The 26,072-nt window shown below is 49.0% G+C and overlaps 1 protein-coding gene across 1 annotated transcript in view; it reads left to right on the top strand.

Moving 5' to 3' along the window:
* The first annotated feature begins 2,167 nt into the window (after positions 1-2,167).
* col8a2 (collagen, type VIII, alpha 2) overlaps positions 2,168-26,072 on the top strand; it is a 43,791-nt gene continuing 19,886 nt past the window's right edge. Inside the window, exon 1 of the mRNA XM_084696732.1 lies at positions 2,168-2,595. The gene's annotated coding sequence lies outside the window, so the exon portion shown is untranslated. The remainder of the gene's footprint in view (positions 2,596-26,072) is intronic.

The raw sequence follows: 26,072 nt of genomic DNA, 5'->3' as shown, positions 1-26,072 counted from the left end.
AGGGCATCTATTGATGACATCACTTCTGCTGGGAAGCCGTTTGCCCCACCCTTCCATGTTCCGCTGCGCTCAGAGAAGCATTGACATAAAAACACTATAGCCTTTTCAGACATGACGAACATTGCTTATTTTTCTGAGCTAACTTAATTTAACTTTAAAAACTATGGACAACACAGTCTGCAGAGAAGTATAGTGACGAGGAATGACCTCGTTCACTGCTCTCTATTCGAAGCGTGACATTGGTCAAAAGAGTTGATAAAAAGACATACAATCTGGAGAAATATATTTTTCTCTTATATTCACATATTTTACTTGTTGCTTTGTTGCACTTTTAGAATGAAATGGCTAGACTGGACTCAAAGGGAGGAACAAACACATGTTAAACTCCTACGCCTTCATGAACCTCTCTAATGATGCTCCTGGGCTTTTAGAAGGGGTGATCATTACCCAGATATGCCCTCATTGAAAGGCAGTTCTCATGGAAGGCAAGGCAGAGTTCAACACATTTTTCCTTTTAATCACTGAGAGATTGGACAGAACAGCGACATTTATAAGGATATAAAAAGGGTTTGGGCTTGTCTAAGTGGGCGAAGGCTGATTTGTGGAATTAGAAGACCACAACCGTAATTCAAATCATTTGACTCATCATCTCATGCTGTAGTTTGACTGGAAATGTTTTACTTCTCGTGTTCTCCAAGGAGATTCTGTTGGCCTATCTGATTTGATCTAAGTTAGCCAATGGTCCAGTCCCAGATGTTTTTTCAGGAAATGCTTTGGACAGTTTGTCCTCTGCCTCGTCCAATCACAGCAGGGCAGCACTGGTCTGGCTTTAAGGTCCACTACCACAGCACAGAGCCAGCAAAGACCCTGCCAATTACCACATGCTCAATACTCTGCCTGTACGCAATTCACTCAGCGTAGTCGCCCTCTGTCGCGTTAGCAATTAGCCAGATTCAGATAAGCGTCGTAATGTTAGCGCTAGCACCGTTCTCCTCGACTGACTAGCCTTGGCATGATTAGCAATTAGCCACGTTGTGATAAGCAGCTGCAATGTTGGCCCTGTATAAATACACCCACAATAGTTACGTGCCTCTGGAGATGAATGGTTAGCTTGTACGCCATCAGCGATGAATGGTTGCCCTATGTAATGTTGAAAATAATGTAAACCAATAGCAAAACTGGCAGTTGTACTGTGCATTTGTGGCTTGATTAGCCAAGCCTTGATTAGCATGGCGGGGTAGTGGCCAACATAATCCCTATGAACTGGGTCTGGCTGAACTAGAGTCTGAGTGGCTGGATGGCAACCACATATCGAGAGAGAGAGAGGGAGAGGGAGAGGGAGAGGGAGAGGGAGAGGGAGAGGGAGAGGGAGAGGGAGAGGGAAAGGAGAGAGGAAAGAGAGAGAAATAGAGAGGGGGGAAAGAGAGAGAGAGAGATAGAAAGGCAGTGTCCAAATCTCTATTGTAACACTGCCAACGTACTGCACTTACAGGTAGGGAGAGAGACAGGATGACTGAGTGAGATGGATGGGAGGGAGAGCAGGATGATGGGAGGGGTGTCGAGGAAAGGATGGGGCATAAACAGGGCAAATTAAAGCCTCCTAATGCATCTTCTGTCCCTCCTCCTCCCTGTCCTACCCCACCCCATCACCCCACCCCACCCCTCCCCCCCCCTTCCTCCCTCCCCCCGAACCCCAGCCACCCCTCCCTCCCTACATCCCACCCTATCCTGCTCCCTCCCCCTCCTCCCTCCCTCTGTCCGCAGACACTTGCCTTTTGTGTGCGAGGGAACCCAAGGAACAATCCTGTCTCTCTTCCCCCCCAAAATAAGCCAGTGAGAGAGGGATCGCAGAGTAAAGCCAGGCGGCTCGGAGCGGGGAGGTGTGCAGCCCCTGGTTATAAGCCCCGGGAGCGTGAGCTCTCTCTCTCCAAGCTAGGACCAACAGGCTGCACCTCTCAGCTGACGCTGCATACCCCCATCGAGTCGCCTCAGTCTAACTCTCCTCTCGCTCCACTGTTGTACTTTCTCTCTACCCCCCCCTCCCTCTCTCTCTCTCTCTCTCTCCCTCCCTCCCTCCCTCACTCCCTCCTACTTTCCACCCTGGAGCGCGAGAGCACGGCTACTCTGAAGGTGCACCTCAGACACTCTCAGACTGCTCCGGCTGAAGACGGCACAGTGAGGATTTTTCCCTCTCTCCCTCTCTCCCTCTCCGCAAAAAGAAAAAGCACATGGACTAAATTTTCTACAGAGGGCAACTGCTAACTAGAAGAAAAGAAGAAAAAAAAGAGACTATTTGATCCACCTGCGTTTCGAAATATTTCTTTTTCATTATTTGTTTATTTTTTGGGGCTCCTCAGCACGTGACAGCAACTGAAGAACCCTTGCGTTGCAAGGCAGAGCCACTTTTTTTGTCTATCTTTTTTGTTGTTGTCTCTTTTTCCTTTGCCACATTGTTAATGCCATCCTATTGGGAGAGAGACATGCGTGGCTGAAGGACAAGCGCAGAAGGGGACACACCTGTAGCTCTCTCACACACACACAGACGCTCTCTGCACCGACCACCCCCGTGGGGAACCCCAATCTGAGGAGAAAAAGGTAAGGTCCGTCTCTCCCTCTTCCCTCCTCATCCCTCCCTCCTGTCATCCTTTGCTTTTCTGCTATCACATGTGGCCGCGGGGCAGGGGGACGGAGCCAAGAGCAACAGAAAAAGAGAGGGAAAAGAAAAAACAGACGTCGCTATTTCTCAGTCATGGGACCTGCATAATTCTGTGTGCTAACCTAAGGCTAACACTGACGCTAGTGCAGAGAGGGCTGGGGAGTGATGCTTAGCAGATTACAGTAACAAGCCCCAGTGCAACTCCTTCACCCTGCCTTCGGATGTCGTTCTGTATTATGGAACGTGGTGAGCCACAGTAACAGCCAGACTGTAGACAGCCAGACTGAGACTGTGCCTCTGCATCCTCTGCAGAGGGAACGGTGACTCTCTGAAAGAAAGGTATGATAGTTTATGATAGCTTTCTTTCCCTCTTTATCTCTCTCTCTGTCTCTCTGTCTATGTCTCTCTCTCTCTCTCTGTCTCTCTCTCTCTCTCTCTCTCTCACTTCCTATCTCCCCCTGATCTCCCTCTCTCTGCCACCTCTCCTGGAAGATGGTATTGATTATAATGCAGCCAGAAGACAGACACAGGGCATCATGCTCTACCATGATTCTATAGATAAAGTTTGGTTCGAAGGAGACATCTACAAGACATCCTCCTTAGGACATCCATGGTTGGGTTATGCATGGCCAGGAGATCAAATATTATGTGTGTGTGTGTGTTAAAGCTTGTGCATGGAACTTGCCTATGCAAGTGAGCTATCCTGGCCTTGTTAGTCCTCTCCTCTCAATCCTCAGTGGTGCTTCTGGCATGCAGAGTGAAATTCCTTTGTAACGACATCCCTCTATCACAACAGAAGGGAGAAATCTTCATGACTCTGTGTCAGCAGGTGTGCGCTGTGACAGAGTGAGAGGTGGACACAGGAAGATAAGGGAACTCACACTTAGAAGAAAGAACAAACCGTACTGTATCGAGATGCTTGCATAACACATGTGCCTGAATGTGAATGTGGTTATTGGGAGAGGAATTCAATAACACTTTTTTTGTTACAGTCCAGCCCTGCTACAGACTCTGAGAGAAGGAGAGAGAGAGGGAGGGAGAAAGGAAGGGAGGGAGAGAAAGAGAAAACAGGAGGAAGCAGGGGAGGGGGAGACAAGTAAAGAGCACGGGAGAGAAGCAAGAGTGAGGAGAGACAATAAGAGAGACATAGTATGAAAGAGAGAGAGAGAGAGAGAGAGAGAGAGAGAGAGAGAATCTGGAAAAGAGAGCATGCTAGAGTTCTGGTCTCCGAGTTGCTCTCCTTCAAAAACATTTGGCAGCATCCTCTTGTTTAACTGTCCAGAAGCAGAGAGGCTGCCTGTATGTCTACCTGTGTGTGTGTGTGTGTGTGTGTGAGAGAGAGAGAGAGAGAGAGAGAGAGGTGTAGCAATTGAGGAATTGTGTGTGTGAATTCTGTCACTGGCGGGAAATAGACAATATGGGGTGGGTCTCAAACTGCGGGGGTGGGGGTGGGGTCAAACAAAATGTTGTGTTTAAACTGGCCACTGGTTAACTCAGGTACTCTTCTCCATAGCTCACTGTGTGAACGACCCTGTACAGTCTGTCTGGACAAGAGTAAGTCATTTACTCACCTGGGTCTTTAGTTTCATGCTGTGTTCATATGGAGCTCCTAGGGGCCCTGTATTGAAGCCCCGCCCATCGTCGCTGTATTGGACCGTGTGTGTTGAGAACCGAAACCTCGCAAGGTAGCCATGGCAACCCTGTGTCACCGCCAAGGATTCTCTGGTCTGATAGGACATTACTGGGCGGTTGCCCGGAGACCGGCTGTTTTACTGTCAGTTGGGTCCAGCGTGCATGTGTGAATGTGTGTGTGTTTGTGTTGGTGACTGTGTAGGTGTGTGTGTAGGTGTGTGTGTGTGTAGGTGTGTTTGTGTAGGTGTATAGGTGTGTGTAGGTGTGTAGGTGTTTGTGTAGGTGTGTGTGTAGGTGTGTGTGTAGGTGTGTGTGTGTGTGTTACTGTGCCCAACAGGCACCAGACGTTCTCTCTACTACATGTATTCAATCCCCTTTGATATGAAAACCCAACGATGACCAGCTTCTCAAACTGCACACACGCTAAAGCAACACACACACACACACATACACTCCATGTCCCTTCAGACACATACATACACACGCAGGAACTCAATCCATTGAACACCGGACCACACACACATACCGTGCAGTCACACAGGCCAGTGCCCGCCCACCCGCCCGGCCGCCTGCCCGTCCGTGGTGTTGGTTCTGGTGCGGTTCTTCTGCCACAGAAGTGAGTTAACGGGCCGTGACCTGTTGAAGTCCCATCCGTTCGAGGGAGTCTCTCCAAACACAGCCTGGGTTCCATGTTTTTTCTATTACGACAACTTCAAGCCTCGTTTTGTTTGTTTTTTTCACGTCGAAGAGCACACATCTGCCCCCTAAACGAGGGCCGAAAGCTCTTTGGCACAGTTCTCCTGACTGGGAGAGACAGAAAGAGACAAAGCTTTAAAAAGATGGATTTTTGTAGGGGGATTTTTTTGGGGTGGGGGAGGGTGGGGAGTGTCCTGTGGCTTGTATCCATACCATTAAGAAGATGCTGATGGCTGACTGGAGACGGCACTCCCTGTCTGGTGTCTGTGGAGGATGAGAGAGCAGAGGAGATGGCTATCAGATCCATTAGCCAGGCTGCTGCAGGGAGCCAAGCGAGACCGGGAGTGTGCACACAGGGTCTTCTGAGGGACGAGGAGGCCATGTGGGAAACGTAGTCTGCGCTGACAGAAAGTCTGGACTACAAAACCCTGAGGCTGTTCCAAACCACAGACAAGAACCTGTCTGTAGAGGTAACAGGGGAGTTTGATGACAGCGGGAGAGAGTGCGAGGGAGGGAGAGAGTGAGTTGGGGAGAGAGAGTTAGGAATGGCTCGTGGTGTAGGGTAGAGGATTTTGGATTGTCACCACAAGAGGGCAGGGTTTATACCTTAGTTGGAAAGAAGTCAGAAAGCTGGACTGGCATATACAACACACAGCACTCACACACACACACACTCACACACACACACACACACACACACAGCACTCACACACACACACACTCACACACACACACACACACACACAGCACTCACACACACACACACTCACGCACACACACACACACACACACACACACAGCACACACACACACACACACACACACACAGCACTCACACACACACACACACTCACACACACACACACACACACACACAGCACTCACACACACACACACACACACACAGCACTCACACACACACACACACAGCACACACACACACACACACACACACACACACACACACAGCACTCACACACACACACACACACACACACACTCACACACACACTCACACACACACACACACACTCACACACACACACACAGCACTCACACACACACACACACACACACTCACACACACACTCACACACACACACACACACACACACACACAGCACTCACACACACACACACACACACACACAGCACTCACACACACACACACACACACACACTCACACACACACACTCACACACACACACACACACACAGCACTCACACACACTAACACCACATGAGCAGAGGCTTGGGTTTGCTTCTCTTTCTGTTTTCAGTAAACATTCACCAAAAGCTGAAACATGTTAAGTCAGCATGTTCACATAGATTTCTGTCGGATCATATACATTTCACTGTTCCAAGTCTGATCCTACAGAGTGTGCCTTAAGGGCATTGGCTAGTATCTGAGAAGTTGGCACGCACCTTTTTGCACAACCCGGGTGCTTTGCAATTTATTGTTACACATAGTTTACAGCTCTCCTCCCTTCTGCTCCTAAGCTTGCCAAATCAGGTTTACAATATCAAACTACTTCAAATCACAGGGACAAAGATCTGTTCCAATAACTGTTAATAGCTATGGTCTGTGTCCTTGCTAGAGAATTTCTTTTATAGAGTCTGCCTTCACGAACACTCTGCATAATCATGTATGTTCAAGTGTGTGTGCGTGTGTGTGTTTGAACTTCCATCAGTCTCAGATTTGAGGCGCTGTAGCAGGAAATGAAGGAGAATGCCACTCATTCTTAGGGAAAGCAAACGCCCACCTATTTCTTTACTTTCCAAAACCTTCACACACTCACACACACATTCAGACACATTCACTCACGCACACACTTCCCTCATCAGGGCCTGTTGTTCTTGAGGTACTTTTCAAAAACAAACGGAAACAGAGAAAAAACAGGTCAGTCCATTCAGAACGAGAACATTCCTGGTTTTTTTTTTCTTCTTCTTCTTCTTTCACCAATTCACTTTTTTTTCTGCTGTTGTAGGACGCACAGCGGTTATTCCAGCGCCGTTCACACACACACACACACACACACACACACAGAGATACACAGACACACACCTCATGCCTGGCAGCCAGGGGCAGATATGCAGAATGAGGAATGGCTGTGAAAACTGCTGGAGACAGATCTGTGGAGCTGAGTTCCCTCTCAATCAGTGCTCAGGCCAGTAACACTGGAGAGAGAGAGAGAGAGACACACTCAGAGAGAGAGAGAGAGACAGAGAGACAGAGAGAGAGAGACACAGAGACAGAGAGAGAGATAAAGAGAAAGTATGTGTGAAGTCCTTCAAAGTTGCCCTCTCACACACATAGACACACACAGACACACAGACACAGACACACACACCGACACACACTCACAGAAGTAGTCTTGGCCTAGCAGACTGTAGATACTGGAGAACACAGTAGATCAGATCAGTCATATGGCCCCCATGACCATGTGTGTGTGTGTGTGTGTGTGTGTGTGTGTATATATAATCGCACGGAAACACACACACTTGCCGGAGGGAAGAGGCTGGGGAGTCCAGGAAGAGGGTCAGCTCCACGCTCGCTCGCCTGTTCCCTTCCCACTCTTTTTCGATTGGCTCTAAAGCTTTCCGTTTGCAAACGTGAAGCGTGCCATTCCACGCCTGATCTGTCTGACCTTTCTAGTTCTATCTCTCTCTGCTTCTCTCTTTCCCTCCCTGTCACTCGTAGCTGCGCCTGGATGTAGGGACGTTTTTCCGTTCCGTTGGCAGGGCCGAGCAGAGGAGGGCGGGGGAGAAGGGGAGGAGAGGACAATGGGGGGGCTTGGCGGAGAGCTGTTCTTGTTTCTCTTCTGCTACTCTGCTGTCTGTTGGTAACCTTTCAGCACTGATCCCGTAGCTAGGGCCCTGGATCACAGGTCAGACAGCATGGGTAGCAGCTCCATGGAGCAGGTCTTATCAGTGGCTCACTTCCTACTGGAGAAGGAAGGAAGGGATGGGGGGATGGAATTGATGGAGGTAAATAAATGGATGCAGATTGGAAGTGCCTTCCTTCCATCTTTCTTAATTTCTTCATCAATCAAATAATCCTCTGGTCAGGAGGTAACCTGGCAGAAAGTGAATACTAATAAACGTTTATAAAAAATCTGGTTATTGGCTGAGTAAAACTGTGAAGACATTTCCCACGCAGCAGAGCGACCACTAGCGCCACAAACTCCAGCACCTCTTCCAAAACACAGTTTAGTCTACGCAGCGATGGCATCTCGGGGCGTCTCAGTGCTCTCAGAGACAATCCAAGAAGAACAAGCGAAAAGCCCAACCCCTGCCGTAGAACACGGCCACACGCTGATGTAATGGGATGTGACATGTTGGGTTCCTTCACCGACGCACAGTTTTCCATGTTTGACTTCTTAGTCCAGGGAAGCCACAAGAGTTCCCCCCCGGGACTCAGAGCCGCTCCAAACCCTGCTTGGTTCTCCCAGGAAAACTCTGGAAGAAACCGAAACACAGAATGACTGCAGGAGGCAGATGGAGACAGTTAGTATGCTTGTTTTAGAGGTCTACCTGTTCAACAAAAGATATATAATGAAGGAGAAAGTGTGTGTGTGTCTCTGTGTGTGTGTGTGTGTGGGGGGGGGGGTCTGTGTGTGCACACACACATGTGCATGTGTGTGTTTGATTTGAATGTTTGTTTGAATCCGCCAACTTCCATTCATTGCCCCCTTGTTCGCTGTCTGGCAGTCAGTCTGTCGAAGAGTTCCAAGACAGGGACTGTAGTCTGGCCAAGTCTTAACAGGGGTCAGGTCGCCTGCATAAAACTGAAACTACCCCCCTTGTTGTCTTATTATAGATTTACCACAAAGGCCAAGTCTTTTATTGTCTGTCTTTTCAGAGGTAGGAGCTGGAGAGCTTCTGATTGATGGGTCAATATTGAATAAGGCCTCTGAAATAGGACTTTGGAGGCCATTTTAAAAGGGCCAGACTTTGTTATTGTTCAGTCTGAGCTTGATTTCGACGTGTGTGGAGGTGTGTTAAGAGGAAAGAGAGTGGGGTCATTGTGGTGTTGTGGCCCCACTAGAGTGGTGTATTAAAAAACCCTTCTATTCACAGGCTTGGGTTTGCTGCTGTAGGAAATGGATGTTGAGTGTGTCACACACAATGAGACGTACATTTACACAAACACACACACATTTGCGTTCCCTGCGGATGGCTCTCTCAGGTCTAATGGTTTGGGCCTGTGCTGGGACTCAAGAGTTAACAGATGTTGTCATGGAGTGGAAGCAAATCAGGGTATTTCACCCAAGACTGAAGTCACATTGCACCTCTGCTTTCGTTAAAAAAAAAACATTTTCATGTCGGATTTGGTTCAATTTCCAGAGCGGCGTCCAACTGGATGTGCACATTATTACCAGGCTTCGTTTACGGTCTTTTTTCCAGTTATTGTTTGAAACAGCAAGCAGCTCAACATTGTGTAGCTGCATGTCTGTTCCGCTGCTTCCTGAGAGCAGGTTTGTCTCAAGCAGGTGGCACTGCTGTTGGTCACCTGTCCACAGCATCCTGCGTTGGTTTCCAGCAGGCCACACACATGGGGCACAACAGGACTGGGGCACAGCAGGACTAGGGAACAGCAGGACTGGGGAACAGCAGGACCGGGGAACAGCAGGACTAGGGAACAGCAGGACTGGGGAACAGCAGGACCGGGGAACAGCAGGACTGGGGAACAGCAGGACCGGGGAACAGCAGGACTAGGGCACAGCAGGACTGGGGCACAGCAGGACCGGGGAACAGCAGGACTGGGGCACAGCAGGACTGGGGCACAGCAGGACCGGGGAACAGCAGGACTGGGGCACAGCAGGACCGGGGAACAGCAGGACCGGGGAACAGCAGGACCGGGGAACAGCAGGACCGGGGAACAGCAGGACTAGGGAACAGCAGGACTGGGGAACAGCAGGACCGGGGAACAGCAGGACCGGGGAACAGCAGGACCGGGGAACAGCAGGACTGGGGCACAGGCTAAGGTGAACACCTGTAGTTTGACTTGGCGCAAAGGCGCACCAAAGTCACGGTAACCGGGAAAGACCTTCAAACACACACAATCCTAACAATGTACAGCAATGTCAAGCTGCTTGGTTAATGTAGTCCTATGCCATAATCAACTGTAGTTGTCGTTTTTAAAATCTGTCCTTTTTTAATTTGTACTTCTGGTAAACGTAATGCTTATCGGTTCTCAAAGGCCTCGAGGTTGGTACTCAATCCTCTCTCGTTGAGAGTTTCAGCACGTTGAGCAACACATGTTTCATAAGGTTGCGTTCACAGGCACATGCACCGCGCGGGCCCAGCCAGTCGCACAAGATTCTATTTCTTCATCATTTCCTGTAATCAGCAACCAAAAGAAAAACCATTAGAAAAAAAAAAAAGAATCTGTGTTCCCTCCAATTTCAGCTTGCTGCAGTGTAACTCCTGCTTTCCTGTGTGGATTGGTATGTGTGTGTTCTGTTCTGAACATGAGGTTTCTTATTACTGTTTATCCCCATAAGGTATGCGATGCGTAGTAGAGTCAGGCAGGAGAGGCAATGTAGTTTGGCAGCAATCCTAACAAGCGGAACGACTACTTAAAGTAGCTCGAGGAATGTGATGGCATTGTTTTGTTTTATACTTAAACGACAGGAAGGCTTAGCACACAGCTTATAAATCTTGTAGATTGGAAGTACGCTCAAATATAGAATGTTTGCCTTTTTCCGTTTCAACTGTTTCTCTCCGTCCCTCCCAACATGTCAGTGATTGGAGGTTTGAACATAAGAGTCCTAAATGACTGTGAAGCTTCATCACAGTTTTTTGCAGTACATCGGATGGACTGAGTCACTCAGAAACAGTCGATTATTTTGACCCATCGTCATCCATCTGCAGATGGGGAGAGGGAGCGTGTTCTGGTGTGAGGAGAACCTGGCTCAAGATTAGAGAACACAGAGAACACTGACCTTTTCTGTGTGTTGGCACCATCGCCATGGCACCACGAACGGAACATACCTACAACTCCAGACCGCTCTTTACTCAGGGTGGCTCCCCAAACTCATTTTTTTTCAGGTCAAGCAACACTCAAAGACTTCCATGACCTCTGGGAAACATTTAATGTTTCTTACATGATAGGTTTACAAAAGCAAAGAAGAAAAATATTAAGGACGTGTCTCGTTCGGCAAAAGCTCTCTCACAAAAGCGCCGACCAAGGCAATCACTTCTGGGAGGATGTTCCATAGCCAACAAACACAGCACTTAATTAGAACGAGCTTTGAGTCAATTACCGTCGCCTTTCATGTGGTTCGCAGATGGTCACACACTCTCTCTCCACTCCTTCCCCATCTAACTTTCCTCAGACGGCTTCAGTACTTAATCTGAACCAGAAGTACGGTCATTTCCGGAAACGGCGGGGCCCAGTCCGTGACCAGAACCGCCAACTCAACACAACCGAGCCGGGTTTGACCGCCCACAGAACACATAGCAGGAACCCCAGAACCCATGGCAGGAACCACAGAACCCATAGCATCCTGAAATGTGGTGTGACAGCCATGTACTGATGGAAACCAAAAGGGATGATTGGAGAAAGAGAAAAAAGAGGGTTGACCATTAAATGATGTTCGAGGGAGAGAGAGAGAGAGAGAGAGAGAGAGAGAAGCAAGAGAGAAAGAGATGGATTGCTCGGGGGAAAGAGAAGGTGAAAGAAACAAATGAGAGTGCCTAGGAGGCGCAGGTTCATCTAAGCCATGTGGTGCCTTTTGATCTGACCGAGGTTTTGAAACAGTGTCAACAGAAACATGCCTGGTCTGTCTGCGGTCCCAGACAGAAATCTCTCCTACCTTCACAGGACCCAGACAGAAATCTCTCCTCATTTAGGAGACCCAGGCTGTCTCATCCATCCACAGCCAGCCTCCCTCTGCTCGTTTGGCCACGTTGAGAGACACGCCAGCCTCCCTTCATCTAGACCAGGGGTCTCCATCCCTGTTCCTACCTGCCTGGATGTTTACCCTTGACTTTTTCACGGGGTTTGATAAGCAAATAAATGTATTCTCTATAAAACTTCACATTCATGAACTCTTTTCTTTTCTTGAATTCCCTTCTATTTATCCGCTCATTCCTCTAGAAAACGACTTTCTCCTTGATTTGGCTCAAGTAAAAAAAAAAAAAAAGCATTGCTAGCTCCACAGATGAGCCATCCTTCATTGTCGTTCTCAACCGGGGGGTGAGTCTCGCTGGTCCAATGTGTGAGGGTTGGGGGGGGGGGGGCAGACAGACAGTGCCAGATCATTACAGAGACAGGAAGTGTCCTGAACTCTTTGTCCCTGCCATGTGACTGACGGCTGATTCAAACCTCATGTTAGCAGCTGTGGAGTACGCGGAGCTAGCGATGGCGCTGGCGCTACGCTAATATTAGCTATGGTAGCTGTGCTAGCACAGCTTGGGCCTGATGATAATTAAACACCGATGCTCACATGGGACACAGATGCACCGTCCCTGAGCTATGCTCAGCTGTTGATGCTAATCTAACAAAGTTGTACGCGCGGACAAACACAGTGACACCACATCTGGAGTTCCATGCTAGCATTGCTCAGCCTATGTAAACAGAGCGCAGACTCTGTGATTTAAATCACTCCCTGCCACAGCATATATAAAGCCTTAACCTCCCAAAACGTGCCAGCTATGTGATGTGGGTCCACTTCGTTCATCTTCATGTAGCTTTGCTCTGCACCTGTGTAATCTGCTGTATGTCCACACCAGAAGCATGCCCTGACTCATACACCAGACATGGAGACACATGGCTCTGTGTTCTTAGCCTCTCACTGGGACTGAACTGGCCACGGCTTCTCACACTGAGAAAGTCTCTCTGAGAAAAGCCAGTCAAAACACAGCACAGTAAGCCCCATCGCCCCCTGGCACAAACACACAGCATGATTTTTTTTGCGCACACATACATGCACAAGCACAATGACATATCCAGATCCCCTCGACACTTTTGGTCCGTGTGTGACCCTCTTCTGGACAGGAAGTTACACACAAAAATGGGCCCTAACAAATTGAGGTCCAGGCCTCTGGAGGCAGGTACTGAGCGTGTGAGCAGATTACCAGGCGAAGGGGAGTTTTGTCGGTTCTCGAACTCGTTCTCTCAGTTTCTCTCTTCCTCGCTCGGTTCTCCGTCATCCTCCACTCTGAACCTTTTCTCCCCTCCATTGTCTCTCCCACATCCTGGCAGCCCTCCTTCCTGTTGACAGCGTCGTCCCAGTGAGAGGGGGAAAGTGATGAGTGTTTGATAGTTTTAGCTCAGAGCTCATCCCCCCCGTCTCCCGGGGGAGAATAATGCCTCTATTGTCTAATACAGTCGCCCCCCCCCCCGTCCTGAGATGGGATATAGATCAAATCCCTGATCACGGACCTGTCACTGTCTCACCACCTCTAACAGCGGGGATGAGGGCGGCAGAGGGGGGGGGGCGATCTGATCCGAGGTCAGAAGAGCAAGATAGCTACCGGTTCTCGACGACCACTAAAAGGAGAGAACCTCCTAGGCCAGATGGGAGAAGTATTTAAGCGGCAGGTCAGGAACAGCATCTGTCCGCTTCACACCTTCTACTTCCTGTCTGAGGGGAGCTCCCCAGAGGACTGGGCCATGTGCAAAACACATATCTGTGAAAAGATCTGACCCTCTGGTGTGGGCACTAGTTTAGCTCTGTGAATGAGGGCGCTAATACCGGCAAAACATTTGCCACTGTATTCGATTTCTTTTCACTGTATTGGACACTCGATTTCTTTAATCGATCAGAATTCAACCCTGAGACAGTCAGCAGTTGCTTGCCTGGTTGTGAGTGGGATGAGTCAGTGGTAAACGATGCACCGAGACTCACACCATTTCCCACAATGCCTTGCGGAGCAGACAGAGATGGAGTCTGTGCCCACGGCTCCTGAGAGTCATGGCAGACGAGTTGGAGTCATCACATACTGGCAGAAGAAAATGTTTGTCCTGAGGTCTTAATCAAGTTAGGACTGTTGCTGTTTCGGTTGCCTCTGCCGGTTGGTCACACAATAACAATATGGGTATCACAGAGCTTCTCGAACCCATACATGTTCCCACACAAACACACATGTTCACACACAAACACACATGTTCACACACACACACACGCCAACTGGGTATCACAGGGCCTCTCTATGGGGTAACCATGGGAACGAGTCACCACAGGACAGGAGCAGAGCTATGGGGTTTCCCGACACTGGTTTCTCCATCAGTGACGCAAACAGAAAGAGAGAGAGAGAGCGAGAGAGAGAGCTCTGTTGAAGAATGTGCTGCTCAGGAGACTGCATCTATTAATCTGCTAATCTAGCCCATGTGACACTCCCTCCATCCCTCCCTCCTTTCACTGTTCTCAATAAGATTATTCAGCGAGAGGGGGAAAGAGCTGTTGCTTGCGTAGCTGCCAGGTGCTGCCAGACACAACAGTACATTTGCAGTTTCGGGCTGTCTGTGATTTCAATTCAGTCTCCGCTCACTTTCTGGTAGGTTTTTGGGATTGTTTTAACGGATAAATAATCAAGCTGTGTCTGTAGACTGAATCGGTTGGTTGTTAGGACATAGCAACGGTGACTTTTGTTATGTAGACACTTGCTAAAGCAAGAAACACAAGCAGACATGCTTTCAGATTATGCTTTCATGAACAGGTGCAACCCCCCACCACACAGTCTAACACACACCCGTTGTTGTACACACACACACACACATGTTGTACACACACACACCAGACGATCCATCTCTCTTTCTCTCTATAGGGGAGGATGAATTTTGTCTCGACAACCATCTGTTACCTCAGATACACTGTTCTTTTCTTGCTTGCTTCTCTCTCTCTCTCTCTCTCTCTCTCTCTCTCTATTTCCCGCCAGTGACAGAATTCACACACACACTTCCTCAATTGCTACACCTCTCTCTCTCTCTCTCTCTCTCTCTCTCTCTCTCTCTCTCTCTCTCTCTCTCTCTCTCTCTCTCTCTCTCTCTCTCTCTCTCCCAGGCCACTCAGGATGTCTGGTGTGTATATGTAATTGCTCTCAGTACGTGTGAAGACTGGAGCAGGGAGCGCCCACAACGTGAGCTTTTGGGGGGGACTGACGACCAAGTCGTTGTGCAGAGAAGCAAACAGACTTTAGCACAGAGAGCGAGCGAGGAGAGCGAGGAGAGCGGGCGAGGAGAGAGAGTGAGGAGAGAGAGCGAGGAGAGCGAGTGAGGAGAGAGAGCGAGGAGAGCGAGTGAGGAGAGCGAGCGAGGAGAGAGAGCGAGGAGAGAGAGCGAGGAGAGCGGGCGAGGAGAGAGAGTGAGGAGAGAGAGCGAGGAGAGCGAGTGAGGAGAGAGAGCGAGGAGAGCGAGTGAGGAGAGCGAGCGAGGAGAGAGAGCGAGGAGAGAGAGCGAGGAGAGCGAGGAGAGCGAGTGAGGAGAGCGAGTGAGGAGAGCGAGCGAGGAGAGAGAGCGAGGAGAGAGAGCGAGGAGAGAGAGCGCGTTCCCGTCGCAGGGCCGCTCACATCCCCACAGGCGTCTCCCAGACATGTGATCGGCGGCGGTGCATCTGCAATGTAATCGGGTCAGAACCCAGGCCGGCACAGATGGGAAAGATTTCTCCCTGAATGAGGACCAACCCCAGCAGTCCAGCGTCTAGACCCACTGCTTGTGTGTCTGCAGTCTCCAGCGTCTAGACCCACTGCTTGTGTGTCTGCAGTCTCCAGCGTCTAGACTCACTGCTTGTGTGTCTGCACACGTGCATCCACGCGATAAGCCAGCCGTGGTCGTGTCCGTACACTGTGTGTGTGTGTGTGTGTGTGTGTGTGTGTGTGAGGAGGGCTGTGTGCGTGAGGGAGGGAGGGAACGTGTTTTTGCCTCGGCACAGCCAAAGAGCAACCACACCGAAATGTGGTGAACTTCAATTTGGGGGGGGTGGGGTGGTGGTGGTGCAGGGGGTAGAAAGAAATTTGGCATTGCGAATGGAAACGGGTCTGCAGGCTCTGTCTGTCTGTGTGTGTGTGTGTGTGTATTCACGCTCACGCTCGTGCACAACGGTGTGTACAGGGGGCACATGCAGACACACTCATTCTTTTGACACGTTCACTCGCACTGCTCAATCAGACAGCAATGCAGGGTCTGGTTAAGCCATTCTGATAAAACCACAGTTCCCTTAATAGGTGGTCGGATGGCGACAGAGATGGAGAGAAAGTGTGTGTGTGTTTGTGTGTGTAGATTGGTGTGTGTTTGTGTGTGTGTAGATTGGTGCGTGTGTGTGTGTAGGGGGGGGGGGATCAGAGGGGGAAGGAGAGACGTATCCCTTCCAGGGAGACAGAAACACAGAGAGGGAGGGAGGAGGAAATGGAGAAGTAGCAGAAATCAGACGGTGTTTGTTTTCAAGTCTGTTTCCCTCCGTCGGTTCAGTCCATCCCTTAGTCTCCATCCTTGGAGAATGTGCTGAACGTTGCAGTCTGGAGGAGAGAGATTTGTGGAGTACGAGCTCCTTCCGTTCTCAATAACAATCATCTCTGTTCACGTCCCTCTTTAACTCATGTTATTATCGGACAGTGTGAACCTGGATGGTGGACACACACACACAAACATACAGTCTATTCCTCAGAGGACTTGACAGCCCAGACCAATGTGTAACAGGAAAAGGGGGTTTATCTCTCTGCCTGGCAACCTTAAATCTCTTTCCAAGTCCAACAAAAGCATATGCAGCGCTACATTCCGACCACTATTATTACTGCATTATGTCTATTTGCACTATTCTCAGCCCAGAGACTGAGAAAAGTCATCTAAACAAAGCGCTATTATACCATACGCCCTGTCCCTAACCCTCCCACATGTGAACATGGAATCCTCTGGAAGCTGATGCACGTAAGAATTTTGCGTCAGAGAATCTCCTGGTTCAAGATGTTCCTGACTGACCTGAAAGATGTGCGATAACATTGTTGCACCTCTTATAACCAGTACCGTCCTGCGAGGTGGTGAGTGTAGACAGTAGACACACCTCCCTCAATCCATACACCTCGGTTATCTATTGTGGATTTTGTAGGAAGTTCCATTGTTCATTTGTGTTCATAGACTCATACTGAATCATCACAGTCTTTGGGATTAACTGGATGTTGAAGAGAGGGTATTATTTCACTCTGGGGCCTGTTTCGACTCTTGGGCTGAATTCTGTTCTGCAGTACAAGAAACTCTGAGTTGGTAGTTTGGTTTTAAAACTGGCACCACAGTCACAGTCAACTCTAGTATGATTGGTATCATTTTTCCCTTCAACATGTGAAAAGCTGAAAGCTGGAGTTGGGGAGACGGTTTCCCAAAGACACACACACACACACACACACTTTCACTGGCTTCTTAAACGTGTGGGTTGAGAGTGAGGGTGGAAGGGGAGAGTGACGAGCATGAGGTAGCTATGTGTAAGGGCGAGAGAGCTCAGTTCTCTCATCCCCTCTCTCCAACCCTGAATAAACACGTTCCTTTCCAAACCATACAGAGTTGTGCTTAAGAGACCTGGGGTGCTTTCTCAGCAGTGGATGACTGATCTGGGAGGAAGGAGAGGTTTTTGTGGGCAATTTGCATGCTGGGACTTTGAGTCATTACAGGGTCGTTTGCGGGCTGCTTTGTCCTGATCCCCCCTCAGGTCATTATCATCTGTCGGGACTTTCTCTAGTGTCTCTCTTTGACTCTGATCTCTGGATCTTTCTACCTCTCTCTCTCTCCTTCTCTGTCGCGGTCTTGCTCCCTCTGTCTCTCTCTCCCTCTGTCTCTCTTCGTCCATATGTCTCTCTCTCTGTCACTCTGTCAGTCCCCTCTGTTTGTGCTTGCCTGTTGTACCAACCCTCCTCAGAGACCATATTTCATGGCATACTGGGGCTAAGTTGTGTGATGGCATATTTCTGCTCCCTCCCTCCCTACCTCCCTCCCTCTGTCTGGGTTACCAGAGTTGTATTGCCCAATTGGAGAACAATGAAACAACTATTCCAAATGGCTGCTGTTCAAATCCCATGCTTCTCAATGGGAGTCATGCCCACCGACCTCCAGAAGGCAGCCAGACAGAGGCACTCACAGCAGAGAAGACCAGTGGCCACTCACCAAGGACGTAGCCAACACACACACACACACACACACACATGCCTCCACGTGCATACTTGATGTTTCTCCTCGTGGAATAAACACAAGGTTGATATTTTCTTGTAGTTTGTACACATGCAGTCCCTGCGTTTAGGGTCAAATCGGACTGGTTAAGGTCAAGCAAATGGTTGAGCTTTGTAAACCTGTTCGAAAAAATGGAGAAAGAGAGAGATGGACTGAAAGAGAGAGAGAGAGTAATCAAATTATCTGTAGAACGAAGGGAAAATGGAGGGAAGGAATGTCCAGGGGTATTTTAATGGAGTTTCTTTCTCCACACCTGTGGAACTACTAGCGACCTTGTGAAGTCAAGTCTCCTATGAAAATATTTGGAAGAAGGGGTGGGTTAGGAGAGGGGGGTGGGTTAGGGGAGGGAAGGGGGGGTTTAGGGGAGGGAAGGGGGGGTGGGTTATGGGAGAGGGGCGGTTTAGGGGAGGGAAGGGGGGTGAGAGAAGCTCGTTTGCAGGTCCATACCTAAACGCAGGCGTGTAGTTTGGCGAAGGCCTAGGGTTTCCATTCAACGTCAGGTTTAAGGAACAAGATAATTGCTCTAGCAGAACTGAACCTTCAGCCCGACTCCTCTCTCTCCCTGTTTCTCATACACACACTTCAACGCGCGCATGCTTCCATTTGAACACACACACACATACAAGAGCACATACACACTATGCGTCAAACCACACACTTCGACCATGTCCAGTCACACAGGATTTGTGTGTTGCCCTTTCAGCATCTCACTCACAACATAAACACACTCTGTTCACTTCACACAAGACCAGGTGTGTCACCGTGGAATCCGACCAGGTTCAGAAACTTCAGAAACAATCAACGCATTCTCATTTTCTTCATGTTCTTCCCTCCATTTTTAATATGTTTTTGTTGACAGATTCAAATAGTTTGTTTATGAAACCATTTGAATTTGTCATGTGGATCATTACGGTGGTAGGCGGGCCGGATTCTGCACACAGGCATAAAACAAGACTTTTGTTTGTGGAGGACTGATGCATCCTGGGGTGACTTGAGTTTGTGGAGGACTGATGCATCCTGGGGTGACTTGAGTTCATCCAGACTTCCTCCACAATGAGGAGCCAGACTGCGCTGTAGAGATGGTTGTGATTGGCTTTAGAGGTATACTTAAGCCCTCGCCACTGATACGCACACACACACAGAACTCTCCCCTCTACCCTGTTACCTCACCGCCTTCTTTGAAGTCCATGTCGGCGATGGTTATCGCATTAATGGTGATTGGCCGCTCAGCTGTGATGTCGTCCAAAGTTTGCAGATCCAGTCTCTCCGCGGTTTGCTTGGTGGGGTTTTGGTTTGTGACGAGATCTGAGACATGATCAAACGATCATCTTTCTGTGCTGGTTTGGCCAGAGAAATTGTTACAGTCCCTCTGTAAGGAAGAACTCTGAGATGAGTAAGCAAAAGATGGTGGCTTCAAACACAGAAATACAGAGAAACTGAAAAAGGAGGTGAGGAAAATACTTTTCACAAGTGGAAACTGCGGGGACGTATTTTTCCCTGTAATTCTGTCTTTCGTGTCAGACTTGAGGAGTATTGGGACGTTTATGAGCCTGCTATTAAAATTCCTGCCTCCGATTAGGGTGAAGCCACCGACAAGAAGTAGAAAATGACGACCGCATCAGACAACCAAGAACAGACTGGTCCCAGTGCCAGTGCTGAGGCTAGGTGTCTGCCTCGATCCTTAGAGGAACAGAGAAAGAACCCTCCAAACATTAGCTTCAAAACCACCTTTTATTTGGAGCATGACACAACACTATCATTCTTAACATTTGAAAAGCATTGAAGTTTAAAAAACATTGGTCCCTATTTGACTTTTTAGCTTGTGTTGACGTGTGTCACCCAGTACCATTAAAGAAGCCCTCAGGGCGTCCCACAGGGCGGTGATGAATGACCTGACTGTGAAGGAAAGACAAAGAAAACTCTGAATCCCTAGAATGTGAGTATCTTGGGCTTTGACCCCGAGCCTGACCCCTGGAAGTGCACTGTAATTGGTCACATTTCCTGGGTCGCAGCAGGTCATGGAGCGTGCCCAGTTAGGGGTGAGGAGGTGCTGGTCTTGTGCTTGCAGTGACAGGTGCTTGGCTGCTGGGCAGATGTGGGCTTGTAAAGGTGGAGGGAGGATCGAGCGCGGACTTGGGAGTTCAAAGCGAGAGGGAGAGCTTTCGTTTACGATGTTTCAGGGGCACATTCTTCCCCGATTGTGGAGAGTCTTAAAACCAGCCAGAGATGTTCTCTGGCCCAAACATCGAAAAAGAAACTGGAATTTGGCTGTTTCTTCTGGTACAGGTCTTTCTGCTTATTGAATGAATGTGGTGAAACGACAACATGTCTTTATATTCTGTTTATTTTAAAAGGTGCTACGTTAAAATACAAAATGTAACATACAGAAAGTATATTTGTGCTGAGATTTAACCCGTGGCCAAACACTTGGTTGTCAAAACCACCGATCATCCTCCTGCTCTCTCACGTCCACACAACACTGATATCAAAGGATAAATCTCAGCAAATGTGGGTTGAATGGATAGAAGGAGAGAGGGAAGGAGCGAGGGAGGGAAACACAGAAAGCGGGGAATATGGTTTCCGAGCTGTGTGTGTTTTTTTTTTTGTGAGCCGCATTCAAGCACAGAGATCAAACGGCCTTGCTTTCATGTTCCCAGACCACAGTGGATGAAGAGGCTGAGGTTTCCCGCAAAGGCCTGCAGAGTGTCATCCACTAAACACAGCCACAGCCCTTTTCTTTCATTCCCTTTCTTTTCTCCCAGTTTTTTTTCTCCTTTTACCGACATTTCGCTGACTGGCCAGTTATCTGGGAATAAGTGAAACTTAGGTTTTCACTGAGCAGAGTGTCTGCTGGTGCCGACAGAAACACAGGAGGATGTTTGCGTCTGAAACCCACTGTAAGGATGAGATGAAGTTACTTTTCCTCCATACTTTCCCACACACAATCTAGTAGTGTTTTACATGAGACAGGACCAGACCAGACTCCATGATGCTCATTCAGAAATGGAAAACTGAGTGAGAACACCCATGTACGTTTTTCTTCCCTTGTAACTGTTAAACTATCAGGTGTTTTACAAAACATGGCGTGGAACTAAGTAAAACATAGCACGTCTTTAACAGCACTGTGTCAAAGAGGAGGTGACACCTTTCACCTTTCACACACACACACACACATACACATACATACACACACACACACACACACAAGGAGTGGAACCTTGGGTGGGGTGGCAGCTATGTCATCACTATGGCAGCATCACCGTTCCCAGAATTCAGCCCCAGAATTCCAACCTCTTTCGTCTCGGCTCTTTCCAACAACCACTTCACACCTATTTGCCCAACGACACCCTGTAAACAAACTTGGGGAAATCGACGCTCAGCACCCACTTCTCTATCCTCCTCCCCGCCCCTCAACTCCGCCTGTTCATTTAGGTTTTTGTTTGGAGTAATAACATCAGAGATTCCCGCCCTGGAAGAAGGCTTATTTCAGTGGAAGGAATGAATCGTTCCACACAAAGGCACACCTTCAAATCGTATATGCTTCCCAGCTGCTTGACAAATGCCGCTGTCCCAGCTTCAACTGGTCACGGTTAACTGGTGTCTACCCCCACGATTGAAAGAGCCAGGGAGCCGTGCACAATGACCTCGCAGTGCCTGAAGGTAATGATTTAGAGGTGTCTAGCCTGCAGGTGTGGTCTCCTTTCAAGGGGGAGTGTTCAGGGTGGGGGAGAACACTCTGGCCTTGTTGCTGTTTGTAAAGGAAGGAGACTATGCCCTCCGTCTACGCCGCAGTTTGTAGCAATTTGTCTTGGACGACGTGAGGGAACCTGGCCTCCTCTCCTTCTCCTTCACTTCATCATCCTCCTCTCCTCTTCTTCACTTCATCATCCTCCTCTCCTTCTCCTTCATCATCCTCCTACTCCTCCATCATCCTCTCCTTCTCCTTCTCCTTCATCCTCCTCTCCTTCTCCTTCTTCTTCATCATCCTCTCCTTCTCCTTCTCCTTCATCATCCTCTCCTTCTCCTTCTTCTTCATCATCCTCTCCTTCTCCTTCTCCTTCATGATCCTCTCCTTCTCCTTCATCATCCTCCTCTCCTTCTCCTTCATCATCCTCTCCTTCTCCTTCTCCTTCATCATCCTCCTCTCCTTCTCCTTCATCATCCTCCTCTCCTCTTCATCCCTCTGCGGTCGTGGCTCATCCTCACGTTGGCCGTGTCGTTTTTATTCGTCCGTCCTCCCACGCTCCCATGTGTGCTCCATCGTCTCCCGCGCCGCCAAACCAGAGACAGAGATGACAGAGAGGCTGTTCCAGGCCTTCGATGGATCTGGAGTTTATCTCAGCGCCCGCTCGTCATTGGAGAGCGTGACCCGTGCCGCGTGAACGCATTCCGCCCTGTCTGCCTGATGGGAGGCGAAGCCCCGTCTGATCAGAGGAATCAGACACTGATATCGAGGGGGGAAGCGCGTGCAACAGGGGTAGTGAACCTTTTTTTTATTTTTATGTCTGATCACCACCACCTGAAATGTTGTGTAGCCTACTTCCACTGATTGCACCTAAGGAGGAGTGATCTGATTAGACCAACGAGAGGCACTGATCACGCTTGATCTTGAGTTTCTGAAAAACACGGGCAGGAAATAGTTCCTCAGTGATGCTTAATTTTCCTATAATTTCAGGAGTTTTCAGTCGGTAATGAATTGTATAAAGGCAATTAACGTGTCTGGCCTGCTTGAGGTGAAACGTGCTGTTTTGTTGGCATTTGGCAGCGCTGTGGGATGCCATGGCAACAGGTGGAAACAGCTCTGAACGTTTTTTAAACGATATCTTTCTTTTTTTTATGTTTTCCTCAGCATGTGGTCAGTCACAGACGGGAGGAATTACATGGGGGGGGGGGGGATATACAACAGCTCATTAACCATTAATTCCCTCTGAATTTGTTGTTTACAGTGGTAGAACAGATGTGGTTGAATGTTGGGTCTGTATTTCAGTGCTTGACATGAATTGAACTGTGTTTTTTGGTAACTGTGTTCACAACAAAAGCTGGCTTGTATTTACCCTCACAGGGGCAGGACATCGTGACCATGTTATGAATATTCAATAAGTTTTTGGAGGACTTTGCACCACCTGTGTTTCGAGGCGATATTGTCTTCTTTGATCTGCCGCACATCATCATGTCTCCTAGCAACCAAAACAACTTGTGGGCTCTCTGATCGCCTCCCAATGGCTGGGCTTTGGAGATAGCAACAGGAATGGCAAAATCTGTTTCTAATACAGAACCCCCCTCCACCTCAACCCACCCCACCCCTCTCCAACCCCCCCCCCTACCCCTCTCCAGCCCCCCACCCCCCCACCCCTCTCCAGCCCCCCACCCCCCCACCCCTCTCCAGCCCCCCACCCCCCCACCCCTCTCCAGCCCCCCACCCCCCCACCCCTCTCCAGCCCCCTGCCCAGATGAAATCGACCCAGCCGAACACAAGCACAGTAGGGCACCATGGGTTGCTACTAAAGCAGAGAATGTCGAGCGACCAGGTAAAGACTGGAAGTGGACAGAGAGAGAGAGAGAGAGAGAGAGAGATAGAGAGAGAGAGAGAGAGAGAGAGAGAGAGAGACAGACAGACAGACAGACAGACAGACAGACAGACAGAGAGAGAGAGAGAGAGAGAGAGAGACGCACGCCATAGATGGAATCCGGTGAGGAAGATCAAGCGGTAGAAGAGAGAAAAGAGCAAACAAAAAAAACAAAAAACGTCGGGGAGTGGGGACAGCAGCATTCTCCCCCATCTGCATCCTGCCTTCCCGTGGACGGAAGTTTTGAGTTAACCCCCATATCTGAGGAGCACGCTTCCCCTGTCGGGCTCAAGGCCTGGCCTAGATTTATCCTCCTATTCCTCTCGCTTCGTTCGTTCTAGCCCCCGCCTCTCCGCTACATGTGCAGGCCTCTGATCTCGCTCTTGGAGACAGAGACGGATGACGAGTACAGTCTATTTCACTCTCACAGTGCAGGTTTGAACTTCTCGGATGATGTAGAGCTGCACGCGGGGCTTAACAGATGTGAAATGTACTGTAGATAGACAAACTGCGATGGGTACACGTCAGATAATGTTACACTCTGCTGCTAACGTGAGCTAGCTCGCTTGACACCTAATCTGCTTCTGATATAGTCAGCATGCTAAGCTAACTAAAGATATCCAGTTCACCTCAGTTGCAAAGCTTTCCATTGTAAAACAGTAATTGATGACTGTTGGGTGTGTTGGGTAGCAGTGAAAAGCATCTTGTTTGACTTCTGAAATGTACACTTTAATCATTTTATACATAGTACAGGGCCTTTTTGGCAAATTAGCTTGTCTCTTTTTCCTTCCTGTGAACGATGTTTAACAAACATGCTCACAGATCTATGTTGGAGACATAGCCTTGTTACTGTTCTGTTCTGTCTGATCTCAGGCATATTTCCGTTAAAAAACACATCCAAAATACAGTAAAATACATATTAACAGGGAATTCTCTGGCTCATGTTGTCATCCATGATCCAAGTTTTCTTTCTTCAGTAAAGTCCAGTGTGATTGGAGAGAAAATGGAGGCCTAACTCAGACGGAGCGCTCTTCCATTAATGTTTTTCAGCGTTAGTTGGGCTGTCGCCCATGACGTGATAACTTTTTAGAGGGTTTTTATCGTGTACCACTGTGAGAGCTTGGAGCTGAATCTCTGTCTGGACAAAGTAAAACAGCACGAACGTCAGCCTGTGTTGACAGCTCTCCCGGTGGCAAGGAGACGATTTACAGCCTGCTGGGCCTGAGAGGGTGTGTGTGTAAATGCGTGTAACTGTAACCGAGGTGCATGTCAACGTTTTCCAGACCTGAGTGTGTGTCTGTCAGAATCCCCGCGAGACACACACTGCCATGTCCCCCACCCAGTACACAGTAAACACACACGTACTAGCACGCACACAAAGACACACACTCCCGGTCTCCCTGTCCCACCTGATTTCCCCAGCAGCTGTGTGAAAGTGTCCTGACCCCAGCGCTAGCAGGAATCCCCTGATTGTGTGTGTGTGTTTGTGTACACGTGTGCATGTTCGTATGGTCTACGCGTGCCTAAGAGTGTGAAGGGTTAGAATGTGAGATACGCATTCAGACGTTCATGAGGCCCACAGTAACCTCACCCCCCCCACCCACAGTATCTAACAGATGACCCCATCTTCCCTACTGTCCGGATAGATGTCTAAAGATCTCCTTCCGCCGTGCTCACAGAAGCAGTAGAACACTGGGAAGTTCCAGAACATGCTCAGGTCACGTGCACACACGTGTGTGTCCATGACACGTATGGGGGAGAGAGGTATCGCTCCGTGGCAGAGCATCTGACTACAGATCAAAAGCAGATTTACCCCTCCTCCATCCCACTCCCCCTCGGTATTTGTCTTTGGAGAAAAGTGTTCGCTAAATGATTACACTACTAAATGCACACACACACACACACACACACATTGACTGTTTCACTATCCTGAAAGAAATACACAGAGCTCTTGTGTTTGCTACGTGGACAAGCTTGAGAGCGCTTTGCATGACTCTTTCCAACCATACACCCTTTGCTGCTTACGCAATTATTCTCACCTTGTGTTATTAAACCATAACGTTTGGGGGTTTTGTAGCACACACACACACACACACACACACACACCATGTTTACTCTAGCCTAGTGTGAGTGTGAGGCCAGGGGTGGCAGAGTACTCTTACACACCCAGAACCGAGCAGCCAGCTGCTAATAAAGGCTAGCATTGATCCTGATGGGTGGGGTGTCTTTTAGACAGACCACAGTCAGAGCTCCTAGGGTACACGCCGGTGGTCCGAGGACGGTGAGTGTGTACCTGTGTTTGTGTGTGTGCGTGGGTGTGTTTGACAGCCCCTAAGGGATTTGTGGTGGTCTTATACTGGT

This window comes from Hypomesus nipponensis, chromosome 4 (genome assembly GCF_054491055.1).
Source record: "Hypomesus nipponensis isolate SF chromosome 4, ASM5449105v1, whole genome shotgun sequence".
NCBI classification, from domain to species: domain Eukaryota; kingdom Metazoa; phylum Chordata; class Actinopteri; order Osmeriformes; family Osmeridae; genus Hypomesus; species Hypomesus nipponensis.
Note: the sequence above shows the minus strand (reverse complement) of the source record. Positions and strands in the feature narration are given on the sequence as shown.